Below are 17,200 nucleotides of genomic sequence, written 5' to 3'. Positions count from 1 at the left end.
CCGCCCTCTGCTGTGGCCCCGCCCCCTCTTGCTGCTGGGCATTCTGTCCTGCCACAGGCTCCGCCCTCTGCTGTGGCCCCGCCCCCTCTTGCTGCTGGGCATTCTGTCCTGCCACAGGCTCCGCCCTCTGCTGTGGCCCCGCCCCCTCTTGCTGCTGGGCATTCTGTCCTGCCCCAGACCCGGCCCTTCGCCCTCTGCCTTCAAAGCCCATTCAGTTTTTCTCCCCCCACCTGTGGGTCTTCAGTGCTTCCTCAACTCCCGCGTGGCTTCCTGTGGATGTGGCCACCCTCTGCCCAGGGTCATGGTTAGCTGTGAACGTGCCTGCACCCCCAGCCCCTAGAGATTAACAGAAGGGCCCAGGCCTTCCAGGGCTTTCCAAATCTCATGTCTCAGCGAAGTCATCTGCATGTGTTGGGGGCGCACACGTTGACATTCACTGACCTGAATTGCAGTTGGTTGGCTGGGAGAAGATCATGTAGGTAATAGCACAGTTTTCTGATACTTAGGCTACGTACTGGTGATTCTCATCATCGAGAACACTGCAAACCTCGGGGATGGGGGAAAGAGAGGCAAAAAGCGAACCTCTCCCTGGGAACGGTTCAGGAGCCTTACACACCCCAACAGGAGCAAGGCAAAGGGCCCCACTGCACCCGGAAGTCATAGAGGACTGTGTCTGCGAGCCTCACGTATTTCCAGGAGCTCACTCCCATACACAGGCCAGATCCACGCTGAGCGTCACCCCTCGGGGACACCGGCTTCCCTAAGTCTGTTCCTCCCTTGTGCCCAATGAGTGTGTTTCTCCCGCTGCCGCTGCGGGTGCTGATCCGGGTGCCCCGGGTCAGTCTCGGGAAGGCCCTCTGCCATTTCGGAGGTTCCTCTGTCAGACTGTTGTGTCCCTGTGTCCTAGGAAGGTGACAGTCTCAGAGGAGCATGCTGTCACTGTGAGCCGCAGCATACGCCATGCCCTCCAGCACAGGACGATGCATCCCCGGGGGAGGCTGTACCCGGGTTACTGACCTGGGAAGCCTGGCTACAGGCAAGTGCGTGAGTGGGGTTGTCAATCAAGGACCTTCCGGACCTAGAAGTCCATATCCTTACCCTGTCCTCCGATTGTCTCCTAAGACAAGTGACAGATAATGAGTCAGGAGGGTGTGAGGACAATCTGAAGGGCCTCCTAGGCTTTGTGGGGGGTAGAAAGGGCTCCGCGGAGAAGGATGAGGTGGAGGGTTTCGGGTATGCGGGCGGGACCCACGGACTCTCCCTGCCCTTTAGCCACGGCCAGCACCGGAGGACAGTGGGAAGGCCCAGCCCCCAGGCCGAGGCTCCCAAGGCACCTAAAATCCTACCGTGAGCAACATCTACTTTTGCCTTCAATTCTGCAGAGGTGTGGCCACGGGAAGCCCCTGATGCAGAGGCAGCCGCCTGCTGGAGAGGAGCTAGCTGGGCCCGTCCTCCCTCCCACGGTGCGGGCTGCCTGGGAATCTGAGTCTGTTTTCACAAGGAGGCTGGAACTCGCCTCACACTGCGAACACTGCCTGAGCGATGGGCCCTTGGGGAATGAGAAATCCAGTTCAAGTCCACAGATGTCTCTTCAGTATGTGTTACGCAGCTGTCACCGCACAGGGACTTAAGGCACCTTCCACTTACTCATCAAGAGGCGTTGAGACACGGGGGACCTTTGTCCCAGGCCCTTTTCTGACCACGGAATTTACGTGACCATGTGGCAAAGGCCAGATGAAAACTATGATTTATTACCAGGGACTAGGAAAGGTCAAGTGCCTGCCCCTTAGGTGGGCTGGCTGCTTTCATGGGGACGTAACCTTTGAGAAAGCTATTTGGGCTTGTCACCACCCAGAGACACAGAAATTACATACTTCTCAACAAGTGACATGGCCCAGCCGGTGGGGTTCAGTGGCTGAGCGTCCACCTAGGAACCAGGAGGTCACGGTTCCATTCCCGGTCAAGGGCACATGCCGGGGTGGCGGGCTCCATCCCCAGTGTGGGGTGTGCAGGAGGCAGCCGATGGATGATGCGCTCTCATCATGGATGTTTCTATCTCTCTCTCCCTCTCCCTTCCTCTCTGAAATCAACCAAAAAATATATTTAAAAAAATAACTCTCGGATCCAAAGTATCAGCAGCGATGAGGTGGGGCAACCCTGACTTAAACCCTTCTATGCCTTGTGGGACTCTCATGAGGAGAATGATAGCATGTGCCTCTTCCCCACCATCCATCTACACCTTTGAAAGACATAGATGGAAACGAGTCTTGGAATCTCATGAAAGGAAAACGTATTGTATGAAGAAGAAAGATATAAAGAAAACTGGAAAAGGGCGGGAGGGGGGGAGCTTAAAAGCGAGAGTGCCAAAGAACCCAGTATCTCTGGGCTACGAGGGTGTCCTAAGGGCGCGTGGTTATCCTACCTGGAGCACTCACCTGGAACGACTGGAACGGGGGAGTTTTTGAGGATCCGTGTGGGGCCACGGGACGCCACCAGGATGTGCAGCCGAAGGTGGTCCATCCTGTCCCTGGGCCCTGCCTCAAAGGATACACGTGCGTGTGGCGTGCGGATGTTCTTCTGGGAAAATCGTCTGGCCCCGCCGCTGGCCAAGGGCGCCCTTGAGCACCGTACAGGCGGTGTTCACCCTGAGCAAACCCAGGGCCCGGCTTCCAAGGTCACATTGGATCCTACGGTCTCTGCACAGCATTGGACTTGACCACCTTCAACCTGGACCTTTATGTTCAACACCCTTCCCTGCTGATGTGAATACGTGTTGCTGACTTATTCCTGAAGGATTTCAAGGAGGGTGGACGCATCGTTTTCCGACTGTGAAGGTGATGTGATCTTTGTTCACATGTTTAATTGTCATTCCTTCATAGCCTCCAATCCAGGACCGTGCTTACTCTGAATGGTTATCTAGTTGTATTATTTAAAGACTAGAGGCCTGGTGCACGAAATTCGTGCACTGGAGGGGGAGGGGCTGTTCCCTCAGCCCGGCCTGCACCCTCTCACAGTCCGGGACCCCTCAGAGAATGTTCAACTGACGTTCTGCTGTAATGGTCGCTTAGGCTTCTATTATATAGATTGAAAATTCATCACAATTAGGGAACAGCCTCACACAAAAAAAAGTGTGGTCATTGCAAAAAAAATAAAAAATGAAAAAAGGAATGAATCCAGTTCAGACAAGAGCACGGGTGTTTTATAACTTTATTTGAGAAGAGACCCTACATAAACTATGTCAGGAGGATACAGTCTACACACGATTTCATCACTCAGTAAATGGAGTCGTTAACGTAACACTGAAGATATGATACCATGAGGAAGACGGACGGACGGACAGATGGCCGAGGGGTATTTACAACGCTCGCACACGCTCTATTTATACCGGAGGTGGGTATATACATATATACATGTACATGTGCATATACATACATAGGGCCATACATACACACACATATATACATATATATGTATAAAATGTTTTCCGACAGAAACCAAGAAAAGGGTGTGCCTTCGGGTAGCGATTACCCACTGGAAAGTGAAGAATGGGCGGGTTTTCATGAGCTTCATGGCGTTAGGCTCCGCCCCCACATGGTGTTAGGCTCCGCCCCCACATGTCCCGCCAACGCCGATTGGTTCCCTTGAAGACCCACGTTGGCTCGGGGTGGAAGCCTGAGGGTGGAGGATGGGGTGGCGGGGGCGGGGCCGAGAGTGGAGGACATGCACAGTGGGAGGAATGACCTTTGGTGACACCGTTACATCATCCTTTTGTATTAAACATAAGTTATTAATGCGATTTAAAAAAATAATTTTTCCGTTTTCTTTTGAGGTTCGGGGAGGAAGGACGGGTGGGGCTGGGAACCCAGATGGAAGAGCTGTTGCCTTTTCAACACATCCCTCAATACGGACTGACAGCACGTCCCCCCTGCCCCGGGGCCCCCTGACCAAGGTAGAACCCCCTGATTTATTTTTTGCATAAAGAACACCTTTACATGAGAATTTGACGTTGCCCGTGGGCCTCTTCTCCAGAGGCAAATACAGTCATCATGTTAACGAAAGCAATTCTCCAAGACTCACCGGGATGCAAATAAACTGAGCACAGCCAATGGGGTTAGTTGTCCTTAAAAAAAAAAAAAAAGACATTCCCTCAAAGAAGGGGCACGATGGGTGGACCCCAGGTTTGCTAAAATCCTCAGCCGCCCCTTGTAAGTCAATAACTTTGGGATCCAAATGCTAGGAAGCCAGCATGACCAACACTTTCCAGCAGCCTGGGGCGGGGGGAGGCGGGGGGCAGGCAACAGGCCAGCATGATGGAGGGAGATTTCTCAGTCATGAAACCGAACGGAGGAACAATCCGTGGCGGTGAAAAGAAACGCAGTTGAGCACGCCTCGACTCTGCCCCGGCCAAGGTCAGTGCCAGTGAATGCCCGCTTGGCAACCGTGTGTTTTCCCACTGCTCAGCTTCTCCCAAGCTAAGGAAGGGTGGTAGCCCTTCCTTCCTTCCTTCCTTCCTCCCTCCCTCCCTCCCTCCTTCCTTCCTTCTTTCTTTCTGAACTCTGTGAGATAACCTTGGCCTCAGAACCAGTGTGTGCACACGTCCCAGGCCCACATGCCACGCACACCATGTTCAAGGTCAGATGGCCAATATATGAATACGAACGTGGACACACACACACACACACACACACACAGGGGATCAGACGAGAGAGAGTCACGTTACATATATTTAGTACAGAAAGCTTCGGGGTGGGGCTGGAAATCGGCTACGACGGCACCCGAACTCCACTTGCAAAACTGCTCTCGGAGAACACAGCGTCCGGCCGGGGCGCGGAGCAGGGGCCAGCTGATATGCCAGCGGCCCGAAGGCTGCTCGGGACATCAGCCTGAAGACGAGGGGACATGTGATGTCCAGTGGGAAACGAATCTGTGTACAGCATTGACAAGGCAATACATCCTTCCTTTCCCTCCAAATGAGATATGTAAAGTAGCACTTAGTTTAAATACAAGTTTTCTTCTGCTTTTAGACCTAGCCGTAAAAAGCCATTCATGCAAAAAATTACCTCCAGTCGGCGCTGGACGTTTGAAGGACACTTCTCCTGAAAGCGAGTCCCTTTCGCGTAGGGAAGGGGGTGAAATAAAATTCCACTCGCGACAGCCAGCCGCGGCTGGGAGTGGAAAACGCAAGACTTTGGTGTCTGTGGGGCATTTGCCTTAAGAGCCCAGACGTGTCGCTGGGCTCGCCCCCGTGGAGGCAGAGGGCTAGACGCGCCCTTGAAAATGTTCGGAATTGTCCAGAAAAAGTACTGGGAACCTCTCCAGGGATTTATTCTCCAGCCTGTTCCCTCCTGAGGCTCCTACGGACATCCCTGCCCCTTTTAACGACACAGCCCCGTCTCAGACCGCCGTTCCCGGCCTGTGGACCAGTCAACTCCCAACTCCTCTGTCCTTCCTGTGCATATATACCCTAACCTAGGTTTGTCCCTTAGTTCCAATAGAAAACAAAGCTCCTATTCTAGAGGACCCTCAGAGAGGACTGCTGACCCTGCCCTCGTCAATAATCCAGAGAGATGCGTGCCTCTTTCTCGGGGCGGGTGTGGGCGCTGGAACAGGAAGCCCGCAAGAGGATGAGGGGTGGAGGAAGCATGGCACCCAGCCCCTCACTTGCTCCAATGGTTAAACATCGCCATTCTAGACCTGCTGTCTCCACCTTACAAAAGGCCCCCCATGTCCTGCACTCGGGATGGGGGGGGGGCTGCTCAGAGCCCTGGGTGGTCCAGGGGCAGCGGGAGTGGAATCTATCTACCACCTGTAAACCAGGAGACAGCAGTTAAGATGCAGTGTGCAGGGACCGCCTGGCCGCGCCACACGGGGCCATCCTGACACGAGCCGCGTATTACGGTGTGGGACAGCCGGGCAGGCACGGAGCAGCCTGAGGCCGGTGCTCCTGCTGCACTCCCGTCCTCAGTGCGTCCGCCAGCCTGGGCCGATGGAGGCCGAGAGGGGCCACGTGCGCTTTCCCCGGGATTGTTTAAGGCATGGTGAGCTGCCGGACCACACGCGTGATGAAGGGGTGGCCGCTGGCATGCGAAGCAGTGCCCAGCCTGCGTCTCCAAAATGCCCCACAGCAGCAGCACGTGAATGCACAGAGAGAACAAAGACCTGCACATGGTTGTGTGCATCAATCGGAGACAGAAGGGGGTTGCCTGTAAGCGGTCCCCCGCTGGGGAGGGGACAAGCCGAAGGTGCCTTGTGAAGACTGTAGTTGGGGGGGTGCCTGTGCCCAACGGTGTCTGAGTGTCTGTTTCCAGGAGACCACGGGGCGTGGCGTGGGAAAAGCTTAGCAGGGAATTGTCTGGGTGTGTGAGCCCAAACCCTGTCCTTTTCCTTAGGAGGCCAAGAACGTGACAGAAACAGCTTTGAATAGAATGCGAGATGCAGGCACTTGAACTTAAGAAGACAGTCTTTTCGGAGGAGGCCCCCTGGACAGGAAGGGAAGGAAAACCAGGCCTTCCTGGCCCAGAGGGTCCATGAGGACAGCCAGCCTTGGGTGAACTGAGGGGTGGTCGCTGTCCCTGGTGCTGAACAGAGACCCAGGAGTCACTGAGAAATGGGAGGGGGGAAAGCCTGCCTGAGGAGCCCAGAGCTCTCAGCAGAGGCTGGCTCTAGGGGAGTGGCTCCCTAAGATGTTTGAGGAGCCTCATTTCGGCGCCATTGCCAATGGAAGCAGCCCCGAGGCCACCCCGGTTTCCCCGTGGGACAGGGTTAACACTTCATCCTGACGCGGATGGGGCAGCACGTCCAACCACCTCCCCGTTCAGGCCCTGCTGGCACAGTCCCTCGCGGGAGGCGAGGACCCCACGGCCTTAGAAAGTGAGCCTGTAAGTGGACGGATTCCACACCGGGGTCTGCAGACACCGCCCACTGACACCTGCTCCCCGACACCCACTGCAGACACAGGACTGCTGTACTGCTCACTGACCACACCCCGTAACTCAGGCCTCTGGCTTTGTCTCTGCCCATCATCTTATTGTCACATTCTGAGAGACGGAGCAGAGGTCTCACTATGCCCAAGAGAAAGTCCAACTTCATAACCAATACTTTCCTACCTGTTCCCCCCCCCCATCCAACCTGCCCCCTCAGCCAATACACACAAGAGAACTCAGAAAATTGAACCTACTTGAGAAAGAGTGCAATTCAGTCCAACTTCATAACCAATACTTTCCTACCTGTCCCTCCCCCATCCAACCTGCCCCCCAGCCAATACACACAAGAGAACTCAGAAAATCAAACCTACTTGAGAAAGAGTGCAATTCTTCCCCTAACTGCACCTGGAACTGAGAGAGAGAGAGAGAAAGGACTGCTGTGTTCTCTCACATCCAGAGAGAGAATTCTCTTGCCCTGACTTGCTTTCATTTCGTTTTGACAATGCCCTCGAGCTCACCCGCAGGGCCCACACACAGAACCCAGAAGGTCCTCTGCTCTGCGGGTAACAGAAGCTTCACGCGGGCCATTCTGCGTTGCCTCCAGCTGCAACGGGCTTGCAGGAGCCTCGGCTTTTAGGCAGGAACTACAACCCATCTTTCCCAGCCTTGCAAAGAAAACATCCCGCCCGCCAGCGTGGCTCAGGGGCGGAGCCTCAAGCTATGAACCAGGAGGTGGCAGTTCGATTCCCGGTCAGGGCATGGGAGGCAGCCAATTGATGATTCTCTCTCATCATGGAGCGGGCCATTCTGCGTTGCCTCCAGCTGCAATGGGCTTGCAGGAGCCTCGGCTTTTAGGCAGGAACTACAACCCACCTTTCCCAGCCTTGCAAAGAAAACATCCCGCCCAGCAGCGAGGCTCGGGGGCGGAGCCTCGAGCTATGAACCAGGAGGTGGCAGTTCCATTCCTGGTCAGGGCACCTGCCAGGGTTGTGGGCTTGATCCCCAGTGCTAATCACTGAGCAAAACCAGCCAGGGATGCAATTTTGCAACATGAAGAGAATAGAAAATGCTATGTTGAGATTAAGAGCAGGGGTCTGGGGCCGACGAACCTGGAAGGCACCTGGTACTGCTCCTGGCGCACTATCCTATTTACGGAGACGGCTTCACGTGGTCTTACTTTAAAAACCATTTAGATGTGCACACCCTCAGGACAGCCACAGCGGGGGAGGGGGGGCGTGGAGCTCAGTGCAGCAGGAGATGCCATTTTGCTACGAATTGTCTGGGATCCCAGGCCTACCAACAAAATCTGCCCGCAGTCCCTTTTCAGTAACAGAGCCCAGCGGGTGGCACAGCCTCTCTCTGCGTGGGGTTTTGTGAAGGTATTATCCATCCCTCAGAGAGGAAAGAGCCAGGGATGAGCTCGAGGTACCGGACTCCGGGGGAGATGAAAGGGAGGTGCACCTCCAAGCAAGGTACAGCCCCGCGGCGGCTCCCAGCTCAGCACGCAGTGAGCCTGCCTGCCACCCTCACTGCCCAGGGAGGGCTCTCCGCAGGCCAGGCCCCGGGGAGCCCGCAGAGCGCGTGGGCAGCTGTGACCTCATCTGGGGCTCACACTTGTGCACGGTTCTCTTGGAGGTGAAGAAGCAAGAAGTGGAGGGGCCACGGTCACTCGGCAGGGAATTGGGAGTTCAGAAACCCCCGTCTCTCCTCCCATGGCCTCCCCGCCACCTTATCGGAGACGGCATTTAAAACGGACCTTCCCCTCCCCCGGCCCTGGCCGTCCTAAGGAAATGAGACTGAAAAAAAATTAGAAATCACTTTGGAACTATTCGAAGGGACCAAGGAAAAGAGGCAACACTGAACCGGCCCCGGGCTTATGAAAAACAGACCATCTGTAAGCAACAGGGGGTGGGCTGGACGCGATGAGTGTGTTTCTCATGTGAACGTGGCCGGCCCATCACAGTCCGTCACTGGGCTTTTCTCAGCCCAGGAGGGGACAGAGGCAGAGCATCCCTGGCTACACAAGGATTTGTGGGCTACGGGGTCTGGTCTCCCAGCTCCTCCTGTGACTTTGAACTTTCACTTCATTTCCCCCAAAAGGGAAGCATGTTCTCAGGCTCAATTGTGCGCTCAGGGTATAGACCTCTCTGTGTTGTCACCGTAAAGGTCCCCTTTGATTGAAAAAGACGCTCACGCCTGCAAGATGTGGCTGCTGCTGCAATTCTGTGTGCATTCCACAGCCCCTCCGCGAAATAAACACTTGGGTGGCGGAAGCTCCAGTTCTGAGGGACAGGGTGCACCCAACCTGGCGGGGGTGCTGGGAGGAAAGAGGCCTGGTTTACCATATGGAGCAGCCGGGGGTTGTGGCGGGGGGGAGAAAGCCATTGACATTGAAAGGAAAAGCTGTCTATGGCAGCTCCCCTTTTCTAACCAAGTCAAAAGGAAGAAAAGGCTCCAAAAAGACAGACTGGGGCACTCGAATGGGCTCCTTGTCCCAGGGTCGCCCCTGCGAAAGCAGCCCACCTACCGGGTGCTAATGAGGAGCTAATCGCTTGGTCTGAGGGGCTGAGGGGCTGGAGAGAGACTGACACAGGGGCTTGGGAAACCCAGGTTCCACGGGCTGGCGGACACTAAGGCTCAGGGGGAGGACTGGCCAGTGTGGCTCTCGGACTCTGCAGAGAGAGGATCCAGCTCATAGGGATGGGGCTGGGGACAGCAGACAGAGGAAGCGTTCAGAGTCAGGGGGACATTCAAGGGAGAGCTGCAAGAGATGCATGAGCACAGAGGAAAACGGGGCTCGCCCCGTCGGCGTGGCTCTGAGCGTCGACCCACGAACGGGAGGTCACGGTTCGATTCCCGGTCAGGGCACAGGCCCTGGCTGTGGGCTCGATCCCCAGTGCAGGGCGTGCAGGAGGTAGCCGATCCATGATTCTCTCTCATCATGGATGTTTCTCTCTCTCTCTCCCTCCCCCTTCCTCTCTGAAATCCAGAAAAACATATTTTTCTAAAAATCGAAAAGAAAACGGGCTGCATCTCCAGGGCGGGAACATTTGCACACTTGCTCTAGGTGAGGCTCTAGGTGAGGCCCGAGAAGCTGTGAAGGTAACTGATCTGCACAGCGGGTGAGAAACAGACCGCTTGCCCTATCACCCAAACCAGAGAAGGGGCCACGCCTGCTACCAGCCGGCAGCTGCCCGCTTCCTACTAAAGACATTTCCACGGGCCCAGGTAATAGAGGTGACTTAGCACCAGGCACCCACCCAGCCACACCCGGGCCAGCCGGCTCCCTTCCAACCCGGCGCTCCCGTGTCCCGTGGCGCCTCAACTTCCCCAAGGAAATCTAACCCTCCCACTCCAAGTTCCAGCTCACTGTGAACGTTTGGGTTTTATATCGGGTTGTTTCAGCCCCAACATAGGCCCAGCAACCATTTATAGTTGTACTATGCATTACTCAAGCCCAGATTCCATGCTTTCCCACCCCCCCACTAGAAAACTGAAGTAAACTATGTTTAATTTCACCGAGTATGACCCCGCTCCGCTACAGAAAATTAATCCCATAAAATCTGCATCTGGGTTAGGCTGGGTTTTGTGTTTCTCCAAGAAAACGAATCCAGCCTTTACATGGGAAGGTTCTGGAAACTCGGGGTTCAGTCTTCCGTGAAGAAGCCCTCACTTTATAAATGCACAATGTCAAAGACGGGGTGATGATCATTGAAAAACAAACAGTGAGCTACAGGTCAATTTAAGAAAGCTCAGGCCTGATCCACACTTACTGGTGAGCGCACATGGGTGCGTGCATACACACACAAACACACACACACACGCAGATGAAGATCAGTGGGAAAAACACACTTGCAGCACATGGCCTTGTTGGACTGTTTTGGAGCAATGGAGTGTAGAGGTGTGTGTGCGTGTGTGTGAGTGTGTGTGCACGCGCGCGCCATGTCCACGTGTCATACTTTGCACTGTGTCACTGTGTGAGCTTGAGCATCTAGAACTTAATACAACGCTGGTCGCTGCTGGTAAGTAAAGATCAGGTTTGTTTCCGCGGGGCTGCGACATTACTTGGTCCAGACGTCTGTTTTCCTAGTCAATAAACACGGTGTCTTTGGCAGGAAGCTGCCATTGCGCCGAAAGAAAGAGCTAAGAGTGTACAAAGAGATTCTTGTTACTCGTCTCCAAGACAAGAAGCAAAGTGGGAAATAAATTTCACAGAGAATCCGAATCGGAAAAGCCGCAGAGAGATCTGTGCTCGGGCCTTTGGGGTGCAGCGTTCCAAAACCCGGCGCGTTTCCCCAACGCCCGACACCGCGGCACACCTACGGGCAGGAGGCGGCCGCGGCTAAGCGAAGGGGCTTCGCTTCAGACTGCTGGTGTCCCAGCCGGCCCTCGTTTGGAGAGAAGCTGTGACTCATCTCTGAGGCTTCCCCTGGCCGCCGTGTCTCCACGTGGCACCACCAGTGAGTCGGCAAGGGCTCTGGGGATGCTGGGGCCACCACCCGCGTGAGGAGAGAGCTGACAGCGGGGCCTGGGGGACAGCTGCATCCTCTGTCCCCACCAGCAGAAAAGAGGCCGGGCCCGGCCGGTGTGGTTCAGTGGTTGAGCACTGACCCATGAACCTGTCAGGGCACATGCCTGGGTTGAGGGCTTGATCCCCCAGTAGGGGGCGTGCAGGAGGCAGCCGGTCCATGATGCTCTCTCATCACTGATGTTTCCATCTCTCTCACTCTCCCTTCCTCTCTGAAATCAATAAAAAAAATTTTAAAACAGGAGCTGGGGCTGCCTTGCTTAGAAGGGAACACCTTCACAGACCAGGGCACGCTCTCTGCCCATCAGAACCTGACGCCCCACCAGGCCACCTGGCTGCAGCCATCACCTGCTGCACGTGGACCTGGACAAGCTGAGGGCCTGGGAGCCCAGGGCTCCCGGATTCCCTGTCAACCAGGTCCCTTCGTGCGGCACCGGATACGCTGCAGAGCTGTGCGTCCTCGCAGAGTGGCTCCGTGCCCTCCTGTGCGGTCCTTGCGGGGAAGCCAATGCCATGACAACCACTGTCACCCGGAGAGAAGGCCTGGCCCAGCCTGGCACTCAGACACAGGTCAGCGCTCCCCTCCTAGGGTCACATCCCCACGGGGGCTCCTCTGCCCAAGGTCACGGACCCAGAGCGCGTGGGTGGGGGAGGGGGAGGCGGCGGCCCAGGGCGGCCACCAGGTGCCAGGCGGGAGGCGCCCAGGCCCTGGCGGCGTCTCAGTGAGCGGAGCGGGAGGCTGATGGAGATGTCGGCGCTGCCTGACACCCGGGAGCCACCGCAGGGCAGGCCCCTTCAGAAGCCCTAATGCAGCCGTCAATCCCACCCGCCCGCAGGAAATGAGAGTTTTCTGCTCCGTGCGCCGGATCACTCGGCGCCAATTTCCTCCCTGTGTGAGGCCCACGCGGTTTGTGGTCCCGGCCTTCACCTCCTGTTAAGACTCTCGCGGAGTCGGAGGGGCAGGCTGTCAGCCCCACGGAAGCCGGAGGATAGGAGCCAAAAGCAAAAACAAAACAAAACAAAAAAAAAACAGAAAAAGAAGAGAAATGGAAGACAATCTTCTTTCCTGGGGTTCACTTTTCGGCGGCAGAAAGCAGAAGTCCAATCATCTGGACCCGTTTGTTTCTCCACCCCCGGGATGAAGGTCGGGTAGCTGTTAGGTGGAGACGGGACATGACACTTCGCCAAGAAAAACAACAAAATGTTGACGGAAGCTGTGCATCCGAGTGTCTCCCAGTGGTTAGCGTATTTGTTGTGCTGCTGTTGTTCTTATGGCTCCCATGTGCTCTTCCTAAATGAAAGAATCGCCCCGGCCAGTGCGGCTCAGTGGCTGAGCGTCGACCTATGAACCAGAAGGTCACGGTTTGAGTCCCAGTCAAGGACACATGCCCGGGTTGTGGGCTGGATCCCCAGTAGGGGGCGTGCAGGAGGCAGCCGGTCCATGATTCTCTCTCATCATGGATGTTTTTCTCTCTCCCTCTCCCTTCTTCTCTGAAATCAATAAAAAGGTAACTTTAAAAGAAAAGAAAGAATGACTTCCAGACTTAGACTCCGGCGCTCCCATTTCTCATTGGGCCTCGGGGATGTTAAATCGGGAAGAACGTACAGGCTCCCAGTCTACCCTCAGACTTTCAAGGGCGACGTCTAAATCTGTCACTGTCCAAAGTGAGAGGAAACCGATCGCTCCCATAAGATGTGAAGCTGAACAGCAAGACCCGAGTGCCAAGCGCCCCTCAGACGTCCAACCGGCCTTTTGTCACTTCCGTTATCTTGACACATCTTCTGTTCGGAACGTCTGGCTTTGTCGGCCCCGAGTACCTCTCGCGAGCTACGCGCTGGGGCCGGGCGCGGCGCACAGGGCCACGTTCACCGTGGTGATAAGGGAGGATCAGCGGAGCTTGCTGTCCTGCCGCTGAACGATCGGAGTCAGCCCAGCCCACGGGGGAAGACCCCTTTGCGATGGCAAACTGCATGGCACGCCGTGTTGTAAGCTCGGATCTTAAAGAGGAAGGGGATCTCATTTTCTTACTTTGACCGGGAATTCCAAGTACTGTGAGGAGCCCCCGGCCCCCCAGCTCCAGGGAGCTCCCTGTGAAACAGAAAGGTGACTATGCCCGCACAACTGAGACCGGGGTGGAGGCAGCTCCTGGTGCAAAGTATGGCTCTTGTGTAGGCACTCGAGGGGGCGGGCGATCCTCCAGAGAATGCACCAGGGAAACAGGCCACCAGAAGCCAAGATGCAGGCCTGCATGTGGAACAGCTGACGCTCACAGCCGAAGTCCTAACACCCATCCAGTATTCTCTCTCATCATGGATGTTTTTCTCTCTCCCTGATGCTCACAGCCAAAGCCCTAACACCCATCCATGATGCACAGACACACATCAGCGTAGTCGGCAATGCCTTTCAGAAACAGCAGGCGAGGGCACACCTCTCACAGCCTCTCTGCCCGTCCCTGCCAGGGCCCGGTTCCCCCTGCAGTGCCGGTGACTGACATGTCAACCCCCCAATGGGACAGGATGTGGCAGGACCGGCTCCTGTGTGACCCATCAGACAACCAGCAAGAGTGGCTTCGGGATGCTCAGAGCACTGTCATCAGCATAAGCTGACTCAGGGAGCAACGCCTGACCCAGCTGCACGAGAGGACACGCTCCCCATCATGCCTTTCTGCGTGCCCCCGCGGCCAGGGCCTCTCTGGCTGCCTCCTCCCGGGAAAGCGCAAGGCCCACGCCGACCAAGCACTGTGGGATCGATCTGCTGGCTGCACACAGACCTTCACGGACGCCGTTCCGATTGAATATATAGAGATACAGCGTACAAGGCATGGAGGCCCTCACCTTCGCTAGCGAGCGCTCCAAAGCAATCCCGAAACATCTCCTGCAGCTCATACAGAGACCAGAATAATGATACAAAAACTTGGAATTTTTCTTAAAACCTATTATGTGTTGGCCAAAAAACACAAAGTATTCAGTATTAAAAAAAAATCTGATGATGATCTAGGGACCAAAAAACATAGCGGCCACAGCACCAAGGTCTGGGTAAAGGTGCCAGTGTGCGCTAAGGCGAGTGCCAGCAGGCTGGCCCTCCGCCCAGGCCGACAGAAGACTCCCGGGGACACTTGGAGGCACCCCTCCAGCTGCTGGGGGCACACGGGCTCGTTCAGCAAGCAGCTCTGAGCTGCTTTGTCCCAGACAGTGAGCGACGCACCGGGAGCCCCCACACCTCAGGAATGTCCTGGCAACGACGACAGCTCTACTCAGGATGATACCGCTGCTGTCCGGTTTGGAAAAGGGGGGCCAGGAAGCCATTCATCGTTCCCGGATGAAGAAGAGCTACGGGGATAGCCTGCAACGTCACACGCCGCTCCTGACAATGGTGGGGAAAGGTAACGGCCGCTTGAGTTCAGATGGGCACCAGAGCCCGGCTGGCGTGGCTCGGTGGTGGAGCGTCAACCCATGAACCAGGAGGTCACGGTTTGATTCCCGGTCAAGGGCACATGTCTGGGTTGCGGGCTCGATCCCCAGTGTGGGGTGTGCAGGAGGCAGCTGATCCATGATTCTCTCTCATCATGGATGTTTCTCTCTCTCACCCTCTCCCTTCCTCTCTGACATCAATAAAAATATATTTAAAAAATAAAAACCAGGAGAATGGAGTCCCTGGCTTATCTGCCCGGCTCCCCCGCCAACATCCCTCAAGACTACGTCACGGAGCCTTCCTCCTCCTCACTTGCCTTCTACAATCCATTTCCTGCTGCTGGTAACTTTTCTTCCTCCTCCTCCTCGTCCTTACCCATGTTTCACTTTCTCTTATTTCTAACAAGCTTTAGTCCTCCCTTATTTCTAACAACTTAAAAAAAAAAAAAAAGGTGGAACCAGACGCAGAATTGTTTTTAAACTGAAAGGGACTTTAAGAATGTCTCGGGTGAGAAATCTGATCACTGGAGAGCTTAGGTGACTGGGCCAGGGTCACCGGGTCACTAGAAGGGGAGCCGGATTCTGGCGGTCTTTCCACCCCTCCACACCCCACCTAACTCTCCCCGCGCGCGTCCTGCGCTCTCAGGCGTGACCGGCTCCCTTGTGCTTCTGAATTGCGCCTCGTGCAGCCCCCTGAGCTCTCTCAGCTCTCCTGTGGGTGGTGGTTTCTGTAGGATTTAGCACCAAAAAGATTTGCACAGGTGTCATCTGCGAGTGAGCATCGCGAGGAGAAGGGGACCGCTCAGCCTGAGCCGGGAGGACCAGGGGCCTTGCAAGGCTCGGGGAGCCTCGTCCGGGGTGATTTGTGCGTGATCTCTGCTGAGCGGAGGGGGCGGCAAGCAAGTCCTTGTCTCCTCGCTAAAGGGGGCTCAGCGAGCCTCCAAATCCCACTCCCAGGTCAGGGCTGCGATCAGAGGGCAGCACGTGGGTCAAGTCCAAAGGAAGGACCTGGAGTGACCCTGGGCTGTGGCACCCTCCTCCCGGTTGGGCACCCAGCTGCAGGCCGCTCATGCCCAGTTCAGGGGAGGAGCCTGGCCGGGGCGAACAGGAGCAGCCGGCAGCCGGCGGGAGGCAGCTCACATGAGGCTACACCCTCGCACCCCTCGGGCACGGCCTGTCGGGCTGCGGATGTGGGGATGCAGTGGCCTGCTGTGGCCCCGTGGGCCGAAGGGTGGTCGTTTCAAGACTCATTCAACCACAGTAGGCCCTTTAAAAATAAATAAGTGAATAAATAGGGGAACCTGCGCCAGTGCTTTTCGGGCGCGTAGAGAGGCTGGGAGGGGCGAGGAGGCCAGAGACGCACCCTGGGCCTGAAGTAGCCCCGGGCACCTGGGCCTCAGGATCGCTCGCAGTGATGAAGGTGGGAGGGAGACAGGGCGTCCCCTTGGAGCCCAGCCCTGCCCAGGCCAATGGACCCTCAGAGGCAGTTGTCCCCACCCTTCCCCGCCCCCATCAAGGCCTGGGAGAGCCGTCCTGGAACTCCAAGAGGGACTGAGAAAAATGCCACAGTGACAGCGCTTAGAATCCAATGGTTTAAGAGGTATATGGGGCCAGAGGTCAGCAAGCACACCCCTCCTCTTGCAGGTGGGGAAACTGAGTCACGGCACGATGAGTCCACACCCTGTCTCGCTACAGGAGGAGTACGCACGCCCCTCCCCCTCCAGAGCCCCCCAGCCCCCTCCATTCCCCGCGCTCTCCCCACCTCCTTCCCGATCCAAACCCAGGCCACCATGTAAAGCAGACTCTACACGGCCCAGCAAGAGCAATAAGCGTGAAGCGCCCCCGGACCCTGTCCGCCACCCTTTCTCTTCTGCTCTCACAACAGGCAGCTGGCACTTTCCCTCGGGCCCTGGTGACCCAATCCAGGCACACATCGCCCTGAGCCACCAGCCCGAACCCCGACTGTGCCCTGCGTGCAGCCCCACCAGCCCCCAGCACCGAGGGCCTCCCGTGGAGGGGGGTCACTGCCACAGAGCAGCAAGGGGTGTCAACCCAAAGTGCGCCCCTCAGAGGCCCTCAGGGCTGGACAGCGGGCACCGAGAAAACCCCCGGCAAGCTCCAGCCCCCCACCCCAGCCGACAGTCCGAGCACAGCTCTTCTGTTCGAATACAAACACTTGTCGGTCTAAAAAAAGAAGGGAAATCACAAACACAGAAGTCAGTCCCGAGCTCCACACCGGAGGCCCACGCTGCAGGTGACCAGGCGCCCCGATGAGGACGGTCCCTCCGGCGGACGGGGCAGGGGCAGGCCAGAGGCCCCCGGAGGCCCCGATGGGCAG

This window comes from Myotis davidii, unplaced genomic scaffold (genome assembly GCF_000327345.1).
Source record: "Myotis davidii unplaced genomic scaffold, ASM32734v1 scaffold164, whole genome shotgun sequence".
Taxonomy (NCBI): Eukaryota; Metazoa; Chordata; class Mammalia; order Chiroptera; family Vespertilionidae; genus Myotis; species Myotis davidii.
The sequence above is the reverse complement of the archived record's forward strand: the minus strand, read 5'-3'. Positions refer to the sequence as shown.